We start from the raw sequence: 24,253 nt of genomic DNA on the forward strand, positions 1-24,253 counted from the left end.
TCTTTGTTCACATATCTAATGCCGCATCATTTTGGCACACATTGGACAGGTCCCTATAATAACGGCGCTCGAAAGCTGGAACGTTGTCAAGCTCTTGAGCCCGACGGGACTGAAGACAAGTGTCGAAACGTTTCCACTATCGGACCATCAAGCAAGTTGGCGCTGAAGCAGAGATTACCACGACGATTTCAGCTTTGAGGGACGAGGATGATCTCATTTTTTGTGATGTCCCTGGGAGGTCCTTGGTGCCTTAAATAGGCGACGCACAGGAGTTGGCACATGCGTCATGATGAATGGAAGTGCGCTTGTTCTTTCTTTTAGTAAGGAGAATAACAGCACCGTTCATTCGTTGATGCTGACGTTCAGTGGTGTATTCCTAAGTGCTTGATGCACACTATCCGCCCTAGTCTATAAGCTTGTGATTAGCACTTTTTTGAGGCATATGTATTGAGAATACGGTATGATTTCATGTTGCAATCTAGCGCTGTTTTTAAAGGCCGGAGAAAGAAAATTTATGGGGGGCATAAACGGTCGCGGTCCTTAATTGTCCCGCAACATAGATTTCTAGATTTTTTAACCGTTTTTTTTTTTACTTGTCTCTAAATTACAGCTGGCTTGTGAGCACATTTGACTGGCAACCACGGCGAACCGCGCTACAGCGATGCATCTACGATGTCACGCTCGTGCCCTAACAACGCGACTGTTAAATGGTCACTGAAGGTGAATCGAAGTTGGTTTGTGTTAATAGAGCAATGCGTTCTAATCGTACAGAGACCACATTCACCGAAAACAAAGTTTTGAAGCTAAAAAAAGAACCAAATAAAAACCAAATACAGGTATCGCATTCACAGGCTGGCTTCGTAAGTAAAAAGCGTGCGCAGATCCCGGTTCTACCGTGCGTACCCTAGAGATTACGCTGCAACTTCGTTCACTCCAAAATGGTGGCCACCCGTCCTTTTCGGTAAAGATGTAAGGACTAGTCTGAATCGACTGGCGGAAATATTTGTTAAATTCGATTTCTCGCCGAGAAATGTGTTGTTTTTGCTGCAGGTCAAACGTCCACTTAGCCAGAAAGAGCAAGAGAATAAATAGTTTCTTAGATCAATAATTGAATGGCGTTGTTCTAAGATTCCCTTTAAGAGCCAACTCACTGCTTTGTCTTACGCAAGCTTTTGTGCAAAGAATCAACTAACAGCCGGCTACTTTGCTCAACTCGATCCCCAGCTCTCCTTCCTCGTTTTTCGCTTCTACATTTAGGACTGACGAAGCGTATCCACTTTTCGACAGCCTCGCAATGATTTTTGCCCAAAGCAAGTGGCCGCCCAGTGAAGAAGATCCGGACACTCGTAGCCGTGCCCACTAGTGGGGGGCCATTAAACTTAGAGCGCACACAGCCGCAAGGCGGCGGCACCGGGCTACTTAGAAAATGACGCACAGTCGCCCAGTGCTCGTCTGTCGCCAAGGGTCTTCACGGAGCCGGGCAAAAAGGTCGGCCCCGTGTTTGCCCTCGCAATTCTCGTTTGCGCATTCGGATCGAAGCGTCCAAGCAGAAAGCAAACGTAGTAGTACCTGTATCTAGCCAGTTTTCCCGAGTCTCTCTCTATACATTTACGATTATCGCTTTCTTTAATGTTTGCGCTTGCTTTCCGCGTTCCAGCGTCGAAGTGTGCGGCGGGCCCCCTTGATAAAGAGAAAGAAGTACTCCGATGAGACTGTTCGGTGCGACCGGCTGCAGATTAATCTGCTCTGCTGCCGGCCTCATACCCTGCGGCGTGCTCTTGCTTGCGAGCTGAGCGCGATGTGCGTCGGGCAAAGCGGATAACCTGGCGCGGCCGCCGCAAATAAGGCAAGCTCGGAGAAGATTTGATTTTCCCCCTTTGCTGGCTAGATTGGAGATAGCGCGCCTTACCCGGCCGGATCCAGAGATGAGATCGTGTGACGCGACTGTACACGCCCTTGAAAGAGACGCGCAGGGATACGGTGGAAAGTGAAGAAGGGTAAAAAACGAAGTGCGCGTGGTCCTGCCCATCCGAGAGCATACAGACGTGCGTACAGAGCGTCATTGAGCTCATTTCATTCCGTGCTGATGAAACTTGATGCAGAAATAAAACACAGACCGTGAAAAAAAGCATGCAAGAAAAGTAGAACGAGGGCGAGCTTCACCGAGTGTTCGGAAGCATACTTCAAGGCTGCTTTCGATAGTGTCTGGCTGTTAATAAAACCAGCATAGAATGCCGTGAGGGGGTCAAGAAGGCAGTAATAATGAGCTTTTGGGCACGACGGTAGCTGATGTCAAGTTCAGCGGCTTTCGCTTTATTGATGCGCCTGGTGTTTTTATATAGTTTGGAGATCACCTGTTGCGTTTGAAACCTCTTCGGGTCATTGCGCAGGCGGTGACTTCTTGAGGAAAGGCACTTCAGCGGTGCTTGAGCTGCCTTGTCGCCTGTTTCGCTCTGTGGGTACCGGGGCTCGACTCATGTAGAGACGGATATAATGGTTCGGGAACTTGGAGGAAGCTAAACTGCTTGATAATGTCTGATTCAGTCATTCTACTGGTTCTTGCTGTCTGAAAATATGAATGAGTCAACATATTTGGGTACTCAAGGTTGTCCTCGAACAAAGGTAATATTGAAATCCTGAAAATTCGCACAGAGTCCGTCCGTATGCATGTCTCCTTTCTTCTTATCGAGGGTTTCTGTGTGCTGCAGTTCTTATAAAATCAATAAGAACTAATGCAGATCAGCACGTGCTTGCGTTAGCAAGCGTAGTTGGGTCATTACAAAAGTGAAAATACACCTTTGTTAATTGCAGAAATTTGGAAAAATCTGTCCGCTTAACAAATCTGGCACGTCAGCCAACGCATTGTTTATTATTCGGCACGTGAGAGACGGTGTATGCACAAATTAAGCCGTCGGGTTTCGTCTATCAGGAAAGTTCATGGCTTCATTCTGCGAGCTAGCGCTGTTTTTTTTCTTTTCTCGGAAATTAGGCGCGCCCGCTACCCCTTTGGATTTAGATAATCGAATCCGCTGTAATCAAATGTGCCGTCTTTGTTTCAGTGATGCACAGTATGGGGGCCTTGACGTCCTGAAGCTGCGCGGTAGCTATAGAGGAGTCGTAGTGACATCGCTCTGGGTTACTTTCGACCCCCTGGGGTACATTACTGAGCAGTGACATCGCACATCACATGATCTCGCTTATAACTTTGTAGAGACCTGATGTAGAATTTGCCCGTTTCAAGGTGAATGTGCTTTCGGGTAGGAGGTTGTTCATGTCAAAACCGTTCAGAAGCAGAGCGAGTAAGGACGATTACAACAGGAGGAATCAGACAGCGCAGGCACCGTTAGGGTGAAAGTGAGCCCAGCCAAATGCCGTACACGGCCTCTGTTGTGGCAGACCATCGTTTCATAGGAGGATAAAGTGATAAAAGGAGGTTCTGATACCACTCGGCGGTGCCATCATGGCACCGCACGCAATGTTTGCACAGAAAGAGATCCAAAACAAGCGGTTCACTGTTTGAAGCAAGCGCTAAAATCCTTTCGGAGATAATATCTTGGTGCTTCTATACCTCGCTATCTTAAGAACGTTGGAGGGAGGGTGTCTGCAGGTATGAGTTTCATGGTAATACCTGCTATCATGGTCTAGGTTTGAATCACAGAATCAGAAAAGATCTTTTGAAACAAAGCGCACGAGCAGTACACACAACGAAAGAAACGCACATGGGCTTGACACTGTTTCTTCTTTCGGCGTGTCTACCATTCATGCGCTCTGTTTCAAGAAGTCAACCCGCCCACCATGCAGTCGATTCTTCTGAAAAGGTCGTACGCCGTGAATTTGGTCCACATAAGGGAGGCAAGCTATCGAGAGGCTTCATCATGGTGGCTGAGACTACGGTTAGTGAGAGTGGCTCTCCAGAGCCAGTATATTAACTCCGCGTCGCTTTCAATGTGGCTACACTCACGGACCTCATCTAAAGTGGCTTGTGTATAACGGGAACTCCGATCGTTTTCTCCGCTCCGAGCTGCAAAGCAGCGACGGGTTTATTCAGGGAAGGTTCAAAAGAATTTCGTGGAGTTCCCGCGTCGATGTAGATGGCGCGGCAGCAGCCGCAATCACGCGGCGCCGGCTGCTTCGAGTTGCACCGTTGCAAAAAAGTCGTTCGTGGTAAAGGTTTTCCGTGGCCAGCATCGTGCGTTGGCGCAACGTTTGCTTTGAGTTGTGGTTTTCGAAATGAGAACTGCTTTCGCAAACCGAGACTCTGCGCAGAAGACTCGTGGCTGCACGTGGGGCGCGTATCCGCGGAGCTGAGTAAGGCTGCGCAGGTTTCAAGTATCGGCGTTCCTGGGAAAATCAATGCCAGAGGGTTTGAGACATCCAACAGCCCATCTGCATCGACCGAGCGTTGGTGGAACAAAAATAATAAAATCTATGCCGCAGCCATATTTATTTCATCAAGGAGCCTCTCGTCAGACTTGGAAACCACCACGGCGTGTTTCTTTAGCAGAGAGGACCAGATTTGCTTTCTTGCGCTTCAGTTTGTTCCGTTTCGGATGTTGAGAAACTGTAAATATATACGCCGCGGCGAGGCGAGTGAAATATTTCTTAACTATCGCGTTACGTGCGTCAAGAGTGACGTTATCGCCCCTTCTTGCGTCTGCGTTCGCGTAATAACTACACCGTAACTGTTGCACTTTAGTTATCACGCAGTTTAGGTGCTGACTCGGCGATGCCTGCGCCGGTTCGGCCGTTGTTTTTCAGGGGCTGATGAATGGGATGCCATGCAGGTTCCGTTTTCTGAATTGTGTAAAGGCGAGTGCGTTTTGACGGCAGTGAATAATGAAGGGCTCAGGGTTACGCCATCGCACGCCGACATTGTGGAGAAGGGAGATCGCGTTTATGGCCTTAATTTGCCAAGCTGTCCCGATGGCTTTGTGCGGCTGCAATGTTTTTTTTTTTTTTTTGCGGTAGGAAGCTCTGCATTAACGAGTTGTTTGGACTTGTGCACGAGCTTTCAAATGCAAAGTCCAGAATGCAACTAAGCCCCACTAAGGTTGCATCGAGGCAGCAGAGAGTTTAACTTACAAGTGAATGGCAGTTCTCGAGGGATAATAACATCGACAGCGCACATCAGCAGTTAAAGTAGGTCTTTGGCAAATGGAAGTCTTGTAGAAGTCAAGAACGCTTTATTGAAGTGACAGTATGCCACTTGCGCTTAGGTAATGGCTTCAAAGGTAAATGAATATAAGCATGAATCGACAACTAGGCGGACTTCAGGTGGATGTTTGCCCGAACTACCTACGGCCGGCTTTCATCATGGGGCGACATTTCCAGGCGTTACTTTCACCTAAAGACGACGGCACTCGTTTGTGTGTAGGAAGCGTGGCAGATCGCTCTGCTAGATTAGTCTCCACGAAAATTTTGTTTCGCTTTTTCTTCCTAAAATCTTTCTCACGTTCGTGAAATCTAGGGAGCCTCCCCTCACCGAACACAGTTGTTATTCTTGCAAAGCGCCTCTCCGACTTAAGAACGGCACGGTCACCTCGATTCTTTGTAATTTTCCTGCGATGCCGGTATGTTCTTACGTTTTTTGCTGTTTTTCTTTTATTTTCTCGTATTCTGTATAACTATAAACGCAGTTCATGTCTCTCGCATTTATCCACCGAAGCACGCGACTGCTCGGTGCCTAAATATAGGCAACTCCAGAGCACGATGTTCTGGCCCAGCCAGATGTTCGGTGTAGAGGTATAGAGCAATGGTTTAGTTGCTTCTGCTATTGCATTTTTCCTTGTTCCGTTTGTATTCTTTCGTTACCGCAACGGAAAGATTCCCGCATGCCCCTAGCTCGCTTTTCGTTTTGTTTCTTCGTACTTCGTGCAGAAACAAGAGCCGCAGCCGTGCCCGATTACAGGACCGTGTTTCTCCCTCCCGGCTTTTCCTTTGTCTTCGTGGCGTGCACGGCAAATATTCCGCTGCCAGGCGGTTTCCCGAGTAACAGTACACGCGGCTCGCTTCGAATGGACTTCGCGGTCGTCTTCGTCGTCAAGGGAGGGGGATCTGTACGTTTGCACTGCGCGAGTGACGTCGAGAAGTCCGTTCTTTTCGGACGCATGTTTTTACAGCGTACGCACGTACATGGACAGTTTCACCGAAACGCCGATTGGACACGCTCGAAACAAAGCTGGTTTATTTTTAGGAAAGTGTGTCGCTGTGCGGAAACACACAAAAAAAATGGACTTTGCTAGAGGTTGTACGGATTAAAGCAGGGAACGTCCGAGTCTTGCCATACGCTTCGGAGACGGAAGAGCGAATCAGGAAGAAGTTCGGGTTTGACTGGAAAGATGCAGGAACGTAGAGACAGAAAGACAAATAACTTGGGTCTTCTAGGACTTCGGGAAATAAGTTTTGGTGTATGTCGTGTTATGTAGTTTGCAGTGCACACATGAAATGCGGAGTAAGGTGGGTGCCCGGAAAGCCATAAGTTTTACATCTTTTTATATTTCGCTGTTTGTTTTCAACTTTGCTGTTTACTTCGTGCGCATTATTATTTGTTATCCACCGTTCGTATGTAATACCCTCTTGTTGTAGTCCACGTTTTGCTGAAGTTTGTACAGATATGGTTATGCTTCCTACGTAAATACTAAAAGTGCCCACGCGGTAAGAATAAGCAAAATGTATACAATATAATAGGCGTGCGCAACTCACAAATTCCCAGAAACGTGCCTTGTCAGGTTTGCTCAATGTCAGGCTTTCAGTCCATTGGCTGTTGCTATGCTGAAATCTGATATCGTCGCCGGGCTTCCTGTTTCAGTATTTTTCTAGGATTGTCTTCCTTAGCTCGGTATCGGGGTGCACATAACGTAATAAAACATGTATTCGCTTTGTTTTCATGGACAAGGGCGTGGAACGGTTGATATTTTCGGGAACCTAAATTGGATGGCAAACAGGCAGCGTCGTTTAGCTCCAAAGACCCTTCGCAAGTCGTGGTGATGCTCTTATTGAGAGATTTAGTTAGTAAATGAAGGAGACGGGAGCCTTTCAAGTTCTACATTGAAGGTAAGTTTGGCTAAAGAAAAAAAAACAGTTGGCTTTGATGGGTGTCAGATTGTGAAAAGAAGGATGAAGACTTTAAAAAATTCGTTACTTTAGGTTAAATCTCGCTTAAGCAGTCGAGGTTATCCTGACACAGTGTTACTTTTAGTTCACTTGTTTTTTTTTGTTTTTTTTTTTAGTTGGAAGGCGTTCAACGTTGTAAATTCAGGAACAACGCTACGGGAAAGCAACTTCAGTCTTCTGTAGCCAATGGTTTCGGCAAGAGGGCTTGTCTTCGTCTCGGAAGGTGTGGTCATATCATTTGCAGAGGTTAAATCACCTTGAGGAAAAAGGACCGGTGTTGGGGGAGTGGAGTAGAGAGGAGAACAAGGTAGCGAACATGAACTTGAAAAATCTGTTGTTCAGTCCTCGATGATGCGACAGGTGGCATGGAAAGAGGAGGTCAGGTTGACTCAGAAAAACTGAGAAAAAGAAACACGGCAGCATCAAGAAGCAAATAAAAAAAGAACCATACAAATGAGATTCACTAAATCATGCATTTCTTTTTTTGTCACATTTATTGCGATTAATTTTTCTTGTACGTGGTTGTCTCCAGCGCAGCACTCCGGTCTCCGTGCAATACGTTTCTCCCCTTATTTGAATCACAACGACTATTTAAAGCACAAAACAGCCTTGGACCCGGACATAGTTCGGATGGGTAGGGCGTGATACATTGAAGCCAGTAAGACGTCTGACCAGTACCCGTGTTTTATCCACGGCCGTATTTAGTGGCCTCTCGCTTCTGAAACGCGTACTTCCGAACTTGTCCTGAAATTAAACCACTCGATCAATAACAGGCGTCAAAAAAGTATTAAAACCGTCCTTTAACTGAAACACACACCTCAGAATAAGCAGAAGGGTGTTTTTCGTGCCGAGTGTTGAGGTTTGTGCGCTGACTAACTATGCTCGGTACTGGATACATTTTCTAGTAAAAATCGGGTTAAACCTGTTTTTAATGAATTTCTTCGGAATGGAAGAATTGGGAAAATCCGAGTGTTTACCCGAAACCGAAGGGTCCTGCACATACGCAGCGGCGGCGACGAAAACATCGCGTTCCCATATTGGGTGCACTTCGCGCTGCTTCGCCAAATACTGCACCTATATTCTGTTCGATCTGTCTTAAACAGGACGGAAATTCAGCTGATCGAGCCATCTTCCCCATAGTAACAACCAAACTGCGAAAAGAAGTGCGTGCTCAGCGTTGTGGATTGACTTCGTATGTGCGATGGGATCAATGCGGTTAAACACACATTCGATTCTGATTCTGCTAACGTAAAATCAATGCCGCCGGCGTTTGCTTGAACTTTAGTCGTATACAACTAAAGAAGGAACCCTCAGATGCTCCCCAAAGGAGGCAGTCCAACCGATGGCGTCGACCTCTTTCCATGACGCCACGGCCTTAAACCTGTCACGAGAACCTGCCACGGTTGTTAGCAGGGGGAAGGCGCTTGATCGTGACATGAGAAGTCGACGCTGTTGATTGGAAGGTCTCCTTGAAGGGAACTTGCCGCTTCGTTCCTAGCTTTACTCTACTTCACCAGCTAAACCACGGCGACGCTGTCTTGCTCATCCAGGTGAAAAGACGTGTCCGTCAACTTCTGTTACCGCCAGAGGTCGAAATTTTCGAGTATTGCAAGTAAAAGCGAAACTTTCCTTGTCATCGACTGCGCGCAAGTGAAGTCACGACATTGACCTCTATCTTGTTTCGTGTTGTTTTGCTTCCATCAGCCGCGCCTCGCTTAACTTTTATGTGAAGTGCGTTATGCGATGCAATGGAGGTTACAGGAATTTACCCGGGGAAGCAACTGCACACATAAGCAACTAATCAGGCAGTCACAAAGCGCCTTTGCACCGTTACCCGAGGTCCACATGCCGGAGTCGTATGTCGCCTAATATATACTTTACACTATTTTAAACACTATTTATCAATGCTGTATCCGCTGGTGGCTCATTTGTCACGCACTTCTGCGCCATACTGGCTACCATTTCTCTTCTGAGTAATGACATTGGGAGGAATCCATGCATTGTCCGCATTATGCGACCAAACTAAAGTTATTATCTTCCTTTTTTCTCTGTAACTAATACGTGTTGTTGCCGCTGTTTAACGACTCTGTAGTAGCTATGAAACAGGAGCGGATATTCAGCCTGATCCAGTCTACTTTTCTTTGTTTTATTGTATACTTATCGGCACTCTATATCCTCACTGAGCGATGACCTGCAAATGGTATATACACACATATACAAAGCAAGGAGCCGCCTTTTAGGAGCACTTATTTCCAAGTTTATATAATACCTCGGCAGTGCGCGGTATGGTATGCGGGGGTAGTGTTGGGGAAAGGGTAGGGGGGAAGGAGGAGTTAATCGAAGAAGGAGCGGCACTCTGTTGCCGCGCTCTCTCTCCTTGGCTGCGCGCGCGCGCGCGCGTTCTCGGCTGACGTCAGAGCCGTGCAACAGGATCACTTCGAGAAGCCGGCGGCCGGACGACCTGTGCGTGTGTGCGCGCGCTCGGGGGGCGCGAAATCGGGTCGAACGGGAACGGGTGGCGGAGGAGCGAAGCGGCAGAGGGGGCGAGCCTGACCTGGATCCATTTTAGAGCCGCCACCAGTGTGCCTCCTTTCCGCGTCGACGTTGCCGGCGGCCGTGGCTCGCTTCGCAAACCTCCTCCTCACAGCGTCGCTAGCTCATCGGAGGGTATAGAGGGTGTATAGTGTATCGGCCGGCGCGTGGCCGTGTTGGCTTTGGCTGCGCTTTCGTCGGAGGAGAGAGATTCGCCTCTGTTCGCTCTTCCTTGGTCGTGCCGCGCCGTGGAGAGGAGGTTGGGAGGTCGAGGTCGCGCTTCGCTCTTTCGGATGCTGCGCGAAGAGCGACCACTGCCTTTGTTGAGAGGGACAGACAGAGAGAGAATGATTTCGCATAGCCATTTGCAGCTCGCGTGCGAAGCGGCGCTAGAAGTAGCAGCACAGAATGGACACAACTTTCCGGCAGTAACAGGAGCAACTTGATGATTATGTAGATAAACAAAAAGGCCAGTGAAAGCAAAGGAAGACGCGATGTCATTGTATCCGCTTCACCTATCGCGAGGAGATGCGGTGGTGGAACTTATCGAATCAACCCGCTTTTTCTTTCGAAAACGAGTGATAGGAGGTATGTTGTACCGGTGCTTGCATGCTCGGTACGTCGAAGTTTTGCGGAAGGCGACGTAGGTTACGCCGCATACCGGCCATCATGTAGGAAAAGGATCCGCATATCGTGTAACGGATGTGGGGAAAATTTAGTCAAACTCGGCCTCGGAGCATTTGTTGACGCTGACGTCGTCGTTCCCCTTTGTTTTGTATTTTTTGTACACCTGTTGCGGAAAGTTCGTAATTTAATTTTCGGCATTCGCAAAGACCCTGTATAAAGCGTAAACATGCACCAAATTAATTGAAGCCAAGGTAATCGAGCCCGCAGAAAACTAAAAGTAGCTCTCTGAAAAGCGGATTATTCATGGGAGCGTAATTTCATCGCGTTCCGCATCATGAACTCATTACCGAACTGCTCGAGCCTTGCTTATGGTTTTCTAATGCGAATCCATTTCCTCTATTTTCCGTATTTTGAGGAGATGGTTTGCCTTCTTTACCTTCTGGCCGCATGCTTTGGCACAACTTAAGTAAATACTGTGTATTTACTTAAGTTGTGCCAAAGCTTCAGAAATGGGAAGTAAATTATGTGAGAATAAAACTGAAGCTGTACTACTGGTTGTCGCCTGGCGATCGTGGGAGCGTTTTTGTATCTTCATAATCAACTGGGGTTCTCGATTAATGACATGCGAAATATTCTAGTTGCACCAGTGCACAGCAGCTTATTCTCAGACATAGCTGAATTTAATAACGGATGGTGTATTCGGAGATCGGAGAAAAAAAATTGTTAAATAAAGTGCAAGGATCAAAATTGCGGGGTATTTATCGCGTGCTCTAAAATCCCGCGTGTAGCTATGCATATTTAGCTACTAAAATGACTGAAACCTTAAAGAAAATGACTGCTTGCTTACATGCGTAACAGACAGCTTCCCGAAGAAATAAAAATGAGGCTTGCGGTACCTGTTCCTTCGCTCACTGCTGGGGAAAAGCAACCAGTGTTTCACAAGCAGCATAGGTGGCTATGTTTGAAACCACTTGTTGGCGCAGTGGTGCAGCGGTTAAGCGAGCGTCACTGCGCCGGTGGTGGTATGAGGGCTCTCCGCGATTTGTAAATGTCACACAATTTTTGCACGTGCGTGGTCAGAATCGCAATAGATTGGCGAGTGAAAAAAAAAAAACGCACTGAGAATTGAAATAGAATAAGAATTGTAATAGTTTGGTGAATGAAAAGCAATGCTTTCAGAATTGTAATGGAACCAGAATTGAAATAGATTGGCGAGTGAAAGAACGTTGTCGCGTTTCCTCCGCGTCAATCTAACTGGTCGCGCCTAAATTTTTTATTTTAAAAACTGCGAGTGATACCCCGGTGGGGTCTGTGCATGTGGATTGTACAGCAAGGCCGACATTGGATCATCATCATCATCATGCTATTTAGTGAAACCAATACATAAAAATTTGATAGGACCCATAGCCAGCTCGGCTAGTGAAAGGTCCGAATACAGGATATTCACGCAAGAAATGGCAGACATTCAAACTACATCTACAAAAGACGTGAGATATACTACAATTGAGGCATTGAAAATGTGTAAAGCGCATACATATACACAACCAAACATACAAAACATAGAAAACAAAACCATACAAAACCAAACACAAACGTATTTAGTCCCACAGCTCTGGACAGTCAAGAAAAAAGTGTTTCGATAAGGCTGAAAAATTATGTCTTAGTTTGATGTCCTCGGGAATCTCATTCCATATCTGAACACCACTGTATTCTAATAGCCTTTGACTGTAAGTGCTGTGACAAGGCGGTAGGTTAAATCTATATTAGTGGCTGCTCTTGTTTGTCTCAGCGGCGATCTAAACAGTGTAAGAATAAGTGGATCATTAGCTCTTATTACTGTGTTTATTATTTAAGCTATCTTTACTGATACCGGTAGTATTCGCAGTTCTTGAAAGAGTGGTCGGCTAGGGTCGGTTGCCTACGCGAAAGTTATGGTACGAACAACACGTTTCTGCTAGCGTAAAATTGATTCTAAATACGTTCTATAGGTATCGCCCCAGGTCTCTAGGCAGTAACATAAGTGACTATGTACAAACGCGAAGTACAATATGCGTAAAATAATATGTATATGATAAAGCTGAATAATTAGCAATTAACAAATAAACATTTAGATTTTAGGGGGCGTGAATATATTGCAAAATTGAACGCTGTCAGCATCGAAGGTAAGCATAGTTTTCAAATTTTCTTAATTGGCAATGTGCAATAGTTTGGCGACCTATTCAACGTCCAAAATCTGAAAGCTGTTTGAGTCGGCTTTCCCGCGTCACACATTTTTAAAATTGCGTGTCGCTCACATTTCTAATCCAGCAAATGCAGTGGCTGTTTGTTTATTTTATGACTCCGAAGCACTTAACGTGAATGCGGCAACGATACTACGCGCATATGCATCTTGTTATAAATGAGAAACGCGGGAAAGCCAACTCAACGAGCTTTCGAATACGTATTTTTGACGTTCGATATTGGGAACCACTTTGCCGATTAAGAAATTTTAAAAACTGGGCTCACATTTGATGTTGACGGTTTTCATATTCTAAATTCAATCTTGCCCTTATATTGAAAAGTAAGCAAGTTTATTAGGTAATTTCAGTAATTAATCATCTAAATACTGAGCTCAATCACATGTCTAATATCCGCCTTGCTGTGCAGTTTACCTGTACAAACAGCACCGACATCGTTCTCGAAATTTTTGAAGCAAACATCTATAAACGTTAAAAAAAAGAAAATCACCCGGCAGTCGAACCTCGTGATAACGAAACGGTTTAGAACGAAATAATGGGTATAACGAAGGAATGAAGGTTCTCCTCGTATGCGCGGTCAACACGGGCTTTAACGAAGCTACTGCTATAACGAAGTAATCGCTGGGCCCCTTCAAATTCGTTATAACGAGGTTCAACTTATATATACCGGGTGTTTCAGCGAACACTTTCAAAAATTTTCAGAAATAGGATTTTTGGGTTAAAAATATACGTTTTGCGAAATAATATTACCAGTGTTGGAGGACACCAGAAACCCGGCGAATCGTTTTAGGTAGTTAGCTGGTTAACTAATTTTTAATAACTAACTTTTTAACTAATAGAGTTAGGCGCGTAGTTGTAATTAGAGATTTGTAGCCGGTCGTTAGTGATGACGATATCAGTTATTAGAATTTCCAAAACGCAATTACCCTCGCCGCTGTGGCTCGACAAACTTTGGCTGCATGGTGCAAAAATACAGGCGACCGGCTACAGATCTCTAATTGGAGCCAGGCGCCTAACTCTAATAGTTAGAAGTTAATTATTAGAAATTAGTTAAGCAGCGTACTAGTTAAGGTTATTCACCGGCTTTCTGGTGCCCGCCAGTCCTTGCATTACCATGCCGCAAAAACCATAATTATATCCTGAAAAGCCTGTTTTTGAAAATTTTTGAAGGTGTTCGCTGAAACACCCAGTGTATATTTATTTATTTATTTATTTCAAAATACAGCAGGCCAACATGTTGGCCCATGCAGGCGGGGCTATACAAGGCATTTGAAATGACAGATACGAAAGGAACTACATGGGGTTACAAACAATGAGCAGAATAACGAAATTCAACGCTCATTCACTCATGAATATATATATATATATATATATATATATATATATATATATATGCGCACCGGTACGTAACTGCTTGTGCGGAAATTGTTCCTTTTATTTACCAGACTGCACGATTAACACCTGTATTGGGAGCACACATTATCTCACCAACGAGTCGTTTTTCCGAATGAATAGAGTAAACAACATTAATGAGACCGACAAGTGCTCATTTTTCCAAGAACTAAACAAAAGAAGCATCGTTTCCGCCTTGCATCGTGACAGCTTGCGGTATAAACAGCAAACACTCGTTGCTTACAACCGTGCGCGTTTGGCCTTCGATCGGGAGCCGCGGGGAATCGCGCGCTTGTACACACACCGGCGCCTCCAGCTGCCGTCTGGGTCGAGGTCGTGTCGCTGCCGGGACACGAAACGCGGGTATAGTACATACGCTGAGGCCGGAGGAGGAAAAGAAGACAGAAAACTAAAACTAAAAAAAAAACTCAGTTCGACGGCTGAGCCTTCCTCCCTCCCATCGTCCGTCTGGCTGAGACGAAAAGCGTTCGAATCCTGCCACCGCGGAGGAGGACGCGACTTTGACGGGCTCGGCGAGGAAGCGGCGACGGCTATTTCGAGATTCGAGCACGTCGTCCCCTCCCCCCTGTCGTGCTAGGCTGGTTTCGTAACACGCACGCGGTGCCCAAGAATGGATGGAGCACGAAGTACCTCTAATCCGGTCCTGAAAAGTAGAAAGGAAATTCTGGTTGCCGTAGTACTGCATTCGGCAAATCGATCATGTTTGACCGATGAGGTGAGTGGTAGTTTCTATTTGGTTAACTTATGATATTCCTGACACCAACTCTTTTCAATTACAGACGCGGCAATTATAATGCGGAGGGTGCTTTGGCAATAAAACCCTTCACGTGGCTTACGTAACGAAAATTCCGTCATTCTTAAGGCGCGTACTGCCAAATGAAGCTGGTGCATTCGGGAATAAACACGAGAAATCGTCGTATTTCTTTTACGTAACTCGTTAGAAGAGTTAAAACACGTAAGCTTGCTCCGTCAAACTTCGGCACGGCTGTGCGCTTCGTATTCAGTCTATATTTCGGTTTGGTTTATGGGGATTAACGTCCCAAAGCGACTAAGGCTATGAGAGACGCTCTATATTTCGATCTGTACTTGTTTTTTCCGCGCCTCCTCCCTTCCCCATTTTCTTGTTTTTTTACTCCTCTTGGCGGTTTTACGGATATGGCGTCCACCTGCTAGGCACCAGTTCGCGTACTCGATGTCGGTGGCTCGGCGGTGTTTCAATGGAAGTGAAATTCAAAAACTCCCGCGTGCTGCGCGATATCAGTGCAAGGAACCCCAGATAGTTGAGATTAATCCGGAACTCTTCACTGCGGTAAATCTTTCTTTCGATTCTCTCAACCCCTTCTTTACTCCTTTCCTTATCGTGCGCTTCAGGTGCCCGTAGCGAGTGAGATAATCAGTGCGCATTTCCTTTCCTTATAATCATTAATCGTTATTGCTACACCTGAGGTAGTGTAGTGAGGAGCCTATCAGTCGCGACGACTGGCGGAATGAATAGCATGCCAGCCCCTGGTAGTTGAAGCCTACATGTGTGATACGGTTCTTCTATAAATGCACTGTAGCGTCTCTGTCACAATACTGGTGTTATACAATTAGGTGGAGGCTACGAAAAGCAGGTCAGCAGGCTGATGAAGACAGACAGGCAAGCTTGCGTGGAACTTAAATGTAACTCTATACATGAGAGAACCTATGTTCACTGCGAGTTCTCCTGTGTTCACCTGACAGCTGTTATGAACCTGAATGACCGCGGATGTACGCCGCTCTGTAATGAATCATGATTCTGAATGTTCCTAATAACGCACTCACACAGTCCTGAGCAGTCCCGCAATCGGCTGTGCGTAATACTCATACTTCGCGAGCAGTTGAGCTGTGCCTAGCGCAATAAATCGGCGACGAACAGAAACTCAGATAAGGTTTTTTGCCGACAGCGATAAGCAAACAAGAAACAGCAGTGCGACAATATTGAAGTTTTGGGTGTGTTCGAAAAATTTTCAAATTTATTTAATTTCAGCAATTTTTTTTTTTTTTTGCCCAGCGATGCAACGACTTTTGTTTCGTCATCTCAAATACGGCTATAGCTTTACAAACAGGGCTAGAGCTTTGCCTTATCTGCAATCATCGCAGTTACCTCTCTTCGCTAAAGAATTCTGTAAAATCCCGCTTTGAACGGGTCGTTTAGCCGACCATTAGATAAATGTGAAAACAATGCGAATCTGCTGCTTTGCGATGCCTCCGGATTCAGTGCCAATGCGTTCCGTCTTCGCGGAACAATTCTTATGTATGCAACTCTACGTTGGGAAGATGGTTAAAGCACTTTAGCAGGCCGTCAGAGAAGATCTAAACATGAGAGAGAGCGAACTCATTATTATTTAGTTCGCAAAGCGTTCAGCCCTTGGAGTAATGCGCCATATCCCTGGAACAATAAATAATAAAAACTCCACCACCCCCCTCCCCCCCTTCATGCCGTGCATTAATTTACCTAGGACATGCATATTGCAATAGCTGTGTTCTTTAATTGCGCTATCTTCCCGGGAAAAGAAACCTTTATTAAGTCTGCCGTGCCATCGTAGTTTTTTTTACTAGTTACTATTCCGTTAATGCCAGTTGATTTAAGCCGCTATAACAGCTAGATATTGCTACCCCAATGCAGTCAATAACAAGTATAAAGGGCCGCCGCGGTGGCTCAGTGGCTATGGTGCTCGGCTGCTGGCCCGAAGGACGTGGGTTCGATCCCGGCCGCGGCGGTTGAGTTTCTTTGGAGGAGAAATTCCGAGGCCCGTGTACTGTGCGATGTCAGTGCACGTTAAAGAACCCCAGGTGGTCGAAATTTCCGGAGCCCTCCACTACGGCGTCTCTCATAGCCTTAGTCGCTTTGGGACGTTAAACCCCATAAACCAAACCAAACCAAACAAGTATAAAGGGGAACAGAAAAGTTGTTCACTTAAGAGCGCCTGATATATCTTCATGAAATGCGAAATGAATTCACAGAAGTTCACAAGGTTAAAATAAGGTTAAAACAAGCAAACAAAGCGGAGGCAATAAACACCGTGTGGCGCGGAACAAAGAGCAACACTTCCTGGTCTGGACTCCGCGTGGTCTTTTTTTTTTTCTTTGAGTCGTAGAAGGCAAGTGTAAGCTCTAAGCACTTTTTTCAAGGAACTCATTTACTTTTTATTAAACTAGGTTACTAATGATCCGGCTGAATAATGACCTGCCAGGCCCAATGAGCGGAACCGTCAAAACATGCTTACCTAGCAGCAAGAAGCGAGACAGGCCTTGCGAGAGGTAGGTACAGAGTCTTCGTGCCGTATTTGTCTTGGAAACTTTTCCCCGAGGTGAGCTTGGAGTCTGGCTCTGCAGGTAAACCGTTCTGATGGTGCTCAATATAACTCGCTTAAAAATATCGGAAACTGCGCATTTGCAAGCTATAGCGTTGGCGCTCTGCTAACAAACGTGACAGTAAACGAATTAACCGCAATGAGATGTGTACCGGCGAGTCTTGACTGCCACTTAGTCAGTAATAAATAAAGCGCGGTGTTGTCGGGTTGAATGTTTCGTATACCATGAAGGATTTTAGGCTGCGCTTTGTGTGAACACGGATCCAATAACGGAGAGCATAGATTGAGTAATCAACATCTTGAGTTCTGAGTGTTTTTATGAAACGGTTTTTAGTTAGCCTTAATTAGAAATGCAACCGATGTTGGCTGACGATCGCGACTTTGCTAGTTTACGCGTCAGCAGGAAGTTCTTGGGCTGACAGTTTCCTGAGCTGCGCAACCGGTTGTTAGGGGAACTGCGTTGAGATCAATCATGTACTAATGAAAACAAAAGTTTACAGGACGCATCCTTGCGCAAAAGAAAAAGAAATTTCAGCCTGGTCACGTAAAGCAATCGCCTGAAATGCGTGCAGAACTGAGATGTGTGTGTTCTGTTGCATTCACAGAGAAGGCATTGACTTGATTAACAAGGCTTTATTATCATTGCTGCCTACATGGCAGCACGAAAGCAACTCTCTCCAGTACAGAGCATGAGCAACCATTTATACGTATGCTGCTACACTAGCGCATGCGCAAGATCATGGTGACATCACAATCTTTATCGCACAGTAGCAAACGCACGTGCCCCATTCCAGATACTGACACATGTTCCATCCGCTGGTGACAATACAAGGGGACTGAGTTGCTAGCAGGACCTACAATAATTCTTTTCCGAGAACATGGATCCTGTAAACTTTTGCTGCCTCTACACGTCATAGAAGAGAAGTAGCAGATTATAACTGCAGCGACTTAGTGTGGAAGTAACTGATTTGGACGGCCAGTTATAGTCCTAGGAATAAAAAAATATGGACAATTACGAAATGTCGTCGATTCGAACTGCGTTATTTTGGTTAGAACTTTTTTTAGCAAAACATAGACAAACAAGGACTGCAACGAGCTTGGCACGGCTTAAGTGTGGTGTGCTGCAGTTCATGCATTGCCATGTTTCACCAGCAATTGTTTTTCGAAGTTTTCGTCGGCATTTGTTCCACGTTTTTCTGTGAGCACACCAGTAGCGACATCGAAGGCACTCTGGATATACGCACCCGACGAGAATTCGGTGATGTAATCTTACGGACGGCTTGAGCACAAGCTCGTAGTTACGCAATGCTTAGATGTTTCTGCTCTGAAGCAGAAATAACAACCCCTCCTGTCCGCGCCAGGATATAAATGCAGCCCACTCCGGATTTCATGCCCGGGCGCGTGTCTTCTGCGCTGACGGATCGTTGTTGTTCTGTCATGAAGCGAACATCCGGGCTCGCACATTTTTATAGTAGCAGTTTCCTGCCAGGTTTAGGTTCTCAAAGATACCTGTATGTATACCGCTGATCACAAGTCGTTCGTGCAAAACAAGTAAATGGTTGCTAGTAATCGGTTACTGAACCTCGTTATAACGAAATGGTTTATTACGAAATCACTGATATAACGAAGGAATGACGATTCCCCTTGGAAGTTCAGTCAACACGGGTTATAACGAAGTTACGGCTATAACGAAGTAATCGCCGGGCCCTTCAACTATGTTATAGCGAGGTTCAATTGTAAAATCCATTACAGTGTTGCACGAAAATGGTTTGGTTTGGTTTGGTTTGGTTTGGTTTATTGGGGTTTAACGTCCCAAAGCAACTCAGGCTATGAGGGACGCCGTAGTGAAGGGCTCCGGAAATTTCGACCACCTGGGGTCCTGTAACGTGCGCAGAGGCAGTGTCGCATCCCACGAAGTTCCGACTGAGGAGCGACTATTGCTAGTTGAAACGAAAATGTAATTTATCACAAGCAATCAATGACTTGTAACGCGTTACATACAACTATGACCGACATCGACATCTTGCTTTGCTTATATTGTATTGCTCGTGTTAGCAACTAATAGGAACTTTAATTTTCTTAACTTAATATAGCTGAAAACAGGGTAAAAAAGAAAACGCGTTCAAGGACGCGATTATTCCCGTATAGTGGATAAACTATTCTCGTAGCAAAGTTGGATGGGCGCAATCTCCGACGTGTGCCTGCGCTCTATGTTGCCTTAGTTACGCGCTGAAGTGGTGGAATTCGTGTTACCGTTTTGTCCCCCACCCCCCTTGAGCCAGCCAGAACACACGCTACAGATTCTTGCTTCTCTCTGTGTCAACTCGCATGACGGCATTTTTTTTTTAATTTTTGTTGGTCTTTTCCACCTAGAGAGTATTTTCCGTCTGATGTGACCTGTTCCCACTCACCTGTTCCCACTCGTATATAGCGATGGGAGATGCAACAACAAGAAAAGCTGTAGATGCTCAGCATTGAATCAAAAGTTCTGTGCAACCCGTAGGGATCCGCGCACAAAACATGCCGGACAATGTCGCTGGGTTTAGAGGCGCCGATTTTTGGCCTTGGGTTGCGTATTCTTCCGGTTTCAGGTCTACACAAACCGCGCAGTCATCGAAGGCGGAGAAGGGTAGAGGTTCAGCGAGTTCATTGTAAACAGCGTTTACGACTTCTGTCCGGCTGCACCGCGAAGTTCCCGCATCTCAACACTTTTACCGTGTTTCAGGGCCGTTTCGCAGGGTCATTCTGCGTCTGGCAATAAAAAAAAATGCAGAGAAACTCCGCTCAGAATAGAAGGCAGTCTTTTCCCCTAGCAGTCATAAAAGAGACGTTAGCGGCGCAACCGGGCTGACCTTTTATAATCGAAGCTGCGGACGCGGACTTGACATTCGTCTCTCTCCCACTCTGTCTTTCACTCTTTCTCTTTCTTTCGCTGTCAGTCTTCTTCCTTTTTCTCTCTCTCTCTTCTCCCGCTTCGTTCTGAAGTTTCGCGGCTTTACGTGGACGGGCAGTTTCTTTTCCTGTCCGGTTTGTTTTGGCTCGCGAAGAAGGCCTCTTGGCTAGCAGGGAACAAAAAAAATACCAATAGAAAACCTCCTCTCCGGCCTCCTGCGTCCGACGGGCTCTCGCGCGCGGTCCACTGCGCGTCGTCGTCGTCTGGCGCCCGACCAACGAAAATAGCCGCGTTGGGCGGCGCTGCGGTTATTTCGGTGCGCCTCTTATGAACGACCGCCGTGCGCGCAGCCTCACCTCTGCCTATTTTCCACTGACGTATTGTTCGGCCGCGGACGCTGTTTATTGTTGCCTGCGGTTCCCGCATCGGCGTACGCAACGCTCGCCCCGTGCGGGTGCGCGTACTAGGCCCGCCAGAGTGATTTACGTGCGGGAAACGGGAGAAGGGAAGGTGGGCGCTACGAGTACGCCAGCGAGCGCGCCGCGGGTTCGGCCCGGGCTTCTGGAGCTCCCGGTAGCATCACGGGCATCTCAGGGTTGGCGTCAGAGGAAGAGGACTGAGACTGGCCGAAATGAGGCGTGTATGACTTGGGAAAACACAGGAAGGACGCAGAAAATAGTCGCGTGAGGACTCCAGCCTTACAGGATCTGAGGGTTGCGGATGTTTGTCTCCTTTAGGCTGTTTTAGTGCTGTGTGTTTATTGCGAGCGTAATCTCCTTTGTTTTTTTTTACGTTAACTCACTTTGCTGCTTTTGGTAGCGTTGTAATCACATGCAGAACGCATGCACAGAGCCAACTGGGCAAGGTTCTCCCCCAGCAGCAATAATTATCATCTTCGAGACGTATAGGCGTGTATCATATAAAACACCTTGCTTTAATGGAGGCTGTTTTGTTTTTTCAATAACAGCTTAATTGACTGAAATCATTAATCTAAGTCATGAATAAGTTATTCAGGCTCCCCAGTTTGTTACAAATTTACTGTTTTCTTATTAAAATGCGTATGTATTAATAATATATATACTTATTTTTATCAACACAACTACCATTTTTCTTTGCTGTTCGGCGTGCTTGCTTAAAATCTACATCCCTTGATAAATAGGTGCTTTTTAAACGCTCTCTTTTCCCACTTTTTTCGAACCGTTCCCAGGAAAATAAAAACTGGTATTCCGCCTGAAATAGAATGCTACGCGTCGTTCTTCTGCGCATATCTTTGCATGCTTGCAAACACATTATTCATGAGTAGTGAGGGCGAAAGGAAAGGAGGTGAGCGCTGTATGTACCTTGACCCAGGCCCTGAATGGGCTTTTTTTTTAGTAGTTTGTCCTTTATAAACTGTCATGTTCTCCAGCGTGAAGATACAGGTCACAGAATAAACTTCCGTAGGGAAGCTGTTCGAACAGCTGATCATTTCATTCCTTGCGCTTTTTTGGCTGCACGTTTGGGAGTGAATACAGGTAAGCACGGAAGAGGAATGGCGTTTCTGTTGCTCTTATTCAGTTACCCAACGTGGAACGTCATTCTACTCAATAATACCGGCGCAAATCTATTCCATATCCATGTATGTGGAACACTGTTTCACATAGAACCTTTTTAGATTTAACTGATACATTGTTCCACATATTTTGTTGATTTTGAATATCTGGAACATAACTCCGCTTATTTAAGTGGTACATTTGAGCACAATTTGTTGTTGTTATTGTTGTTGCCTTGGTGGCATGTATATTTTCACACTTTCCTGTTGTCTTTTAACTTCCCTCTATCTGCGCGTGGCAGCGGTGGTGGCTCGGCTCGAGTCAGTCGGCAGGCCCGTGCACTTTCCTCTTCATCCTTCTCCCACTCACAACAACAACAACAACAACAACAACAACAACAACAACAACAACAACAACAACAACAACAACAACAACAACAACAACAACAACAACAACAACAACAACACAAGTTCTATTTCAATTCTTTTTACAACAGTAACCTTGTGGGAGCAGGTTAAATATGTACTTTGCGTCTCTCGCACTAGAAAACGGCGTGCATTTGACTGTTGCTTTGCTGCCTCATGTGGAACTGCATCTGTGCAGCAGTGGTAATCGACCTTATAACCATTCGCCTGTATTGCCAAGAATCGCCGATTAATTTACTCGGAATAAGTAGATCGGAAACAGGAAATGGTGAGCGCCGGCATTTCCTTTACTTTCACTGCGCACCGTAGTGCGCGATCTCATGCGTAGGCGCATTCACTTGTATGCCTCTCAAATGTCACGCTCGGCTTAAATCTAAACTACGCTTGTCTGGCCGACCGTAACGAGTTTGTGTTCACTGCAGCCTTTGAAGCCGTCAACGAATTACACGTAAGTAGTTGGGCGAAAAGCGTAAACGGTGATTAATGATTTCCCTCGCCAATGAAGCTTTCCCTTTTGAGCCGTTTGCTGCGCACGCTATTCGTCGCGATAAGAAGAAGAACGATCGCGCTTCCGGGTATACGTCGCGTGCTCCTTTGATCCCCTGACCTTTCTGCCTGAACGTTCTCGTTAACTGCCTTCACGCGCAGTGGGAGGCTGTGTGTGGGCTGCGCATTTCGTAACGGATTGCTTAGGATTTGTTACTCGTCTGGACGCCTGTCGGCGTGCACGTGTAGCCAGTGTAACACGATGCAGACGGACGTTCCTGCTGCATCCCGGTAATCAGTACGCAGACGTCGCAAGCATTCCTCGAATAGCTTGGATCGAACAGGTGGACACCTCCGCCCCTCAACAGAATTTAACCGCGGATCTAGTTACGCAAAAGAAAAAAAAAAACTTAAGCATTTGTGTGCATTCTCAGAAACAAATGCGGGACCTTATGCATGAGTAGTGGGAGCATATCATTTGCTCCGCTCGGCTGTGTGAAGAGGAAAAACGAATTTCTCTTATGCGAGCCGACAATCCGAACTTTCAGACGCACTACAGACGAGGTGGGGAATAAAGATGTTTTCTGTACAACTGTCTTCCTCGTAGGAAGGCTCTGAAGAAGTGAAGAACGTCACGTGTAGGCTTCAGTTCTCTGGCGAGATAGAAAGCTTCACAGCACCCAGTAAAACCAAATAACTGGCGCACAAGCCCAAAGTTTGTTATTCAATTCCGCGTATGCGCACACACTTGTTCACGTCGCCTTGGTCCTTTGTGAGGTCGCTCCACCGCAGCCAGCAGGTTTGGTGACGCGGGAACGAGGGTTTCCTCTGTGTGTTTTATTTTTCTTCATTCTACGTAGAAATAAATAAGTAAGCGCTACCTTACGCCGTGGGGAGCTGTTCACAGAGGAGGAGTTTTTTGTGCTCGCTGGGGCTGCACGCGCTGTTGCGTCTCCATGGCTGAGCTGGAGAAGGGGAACGGCAGAAGGAGAGGGAGAGAGCGGGGAGCCTTTTGTTCCGCGCGGCTCCCTTTGAAGAGGAGTCCGCTTCCGGGCTCCGCGGCCGAGGTTTATTTCGAGCGAGACACCCAAGCCAGTGGTCCCGTGTGCCGCGGAGAGCTCATCCGTTTTGTTCACGTGCAGTGTGCGTGCGCGGAGAGTGCTGGCTCGTGAAATCATCCAAAAGGACACCGAGATTTTCCTCGATTAGAAAGAAAGAAGGCGGAAGGATGAAAGAAAACAAAGCAAACAATTAGTAATGCAGATTTTGGGGAGAGCTTTGGACTGTTTTTATGAGTGGGTGTTTTTGTTCCTTTAGCCAAGCAAATAAGTGAGCAAAGGATGCTGGGGCTCAGTGGTCAGGGCGCTGGGCTACTGAGTCGTTGGACCCGGATTCGATCCCAACTGCTGCGTCCAGGCATCGATGGAGGGGAAAAGTTGTCAGTGCACTTGAAAGGACACTGGCCTTCAGATGTTCTGAACTAATCCGGACCACTCCGCTAAGGCGTCCCCCATAGACCATGAATTTCTTGAAGACGATATAACCCAACAAGTACAGTTTTTCAGAAGGAACAAACGGCGGGGGATGTGCTTTCTTTTTTCAGGCAAATTTTTTGCTGATTCGTCAAATGAGTTGCACATCTGCGGGTGGTAATTGCGTT

The 24,253-nt window shown here is 46.3% G+C and overlaps 1 protein-coding gene and 1 pseudogene across 3 annotated transcripts in view; both read left to right on the forward strand.

The window, feature by feature from the left end:
* Pka-C3 (Protein kinase, cAMP-dependent, catalytic subunit 3) overlaps positions 1–24,253 on the forward strand; it is a 142,784-nt gene that overhangs the window by 84,526 nt on the left and 34,005 nt on the right. The window lies entirely within an intron of this gene.
* LOC149342273 (U4 spliceosomal RNA) lies at positions 19,140–19,254 on the forward strand (annotated as a pseudogene).

Source organism: Amblyomma mixtum, chromosome 5 (genome assembly GCF_055824585.1).
Source record: "Amblyomma mixtum isolate Tamu chromosome 5, ASM5582458v1, whole genome shotgun sequence".
In the NCBI taxonomy this organism is placed as follows: domain Eukaryota; kingdom Metazoa; phylum Arthropoda; class Arachnida; order Ixodida; family Ixodidae; genus Amblyomma; species Amblyomma mixtum.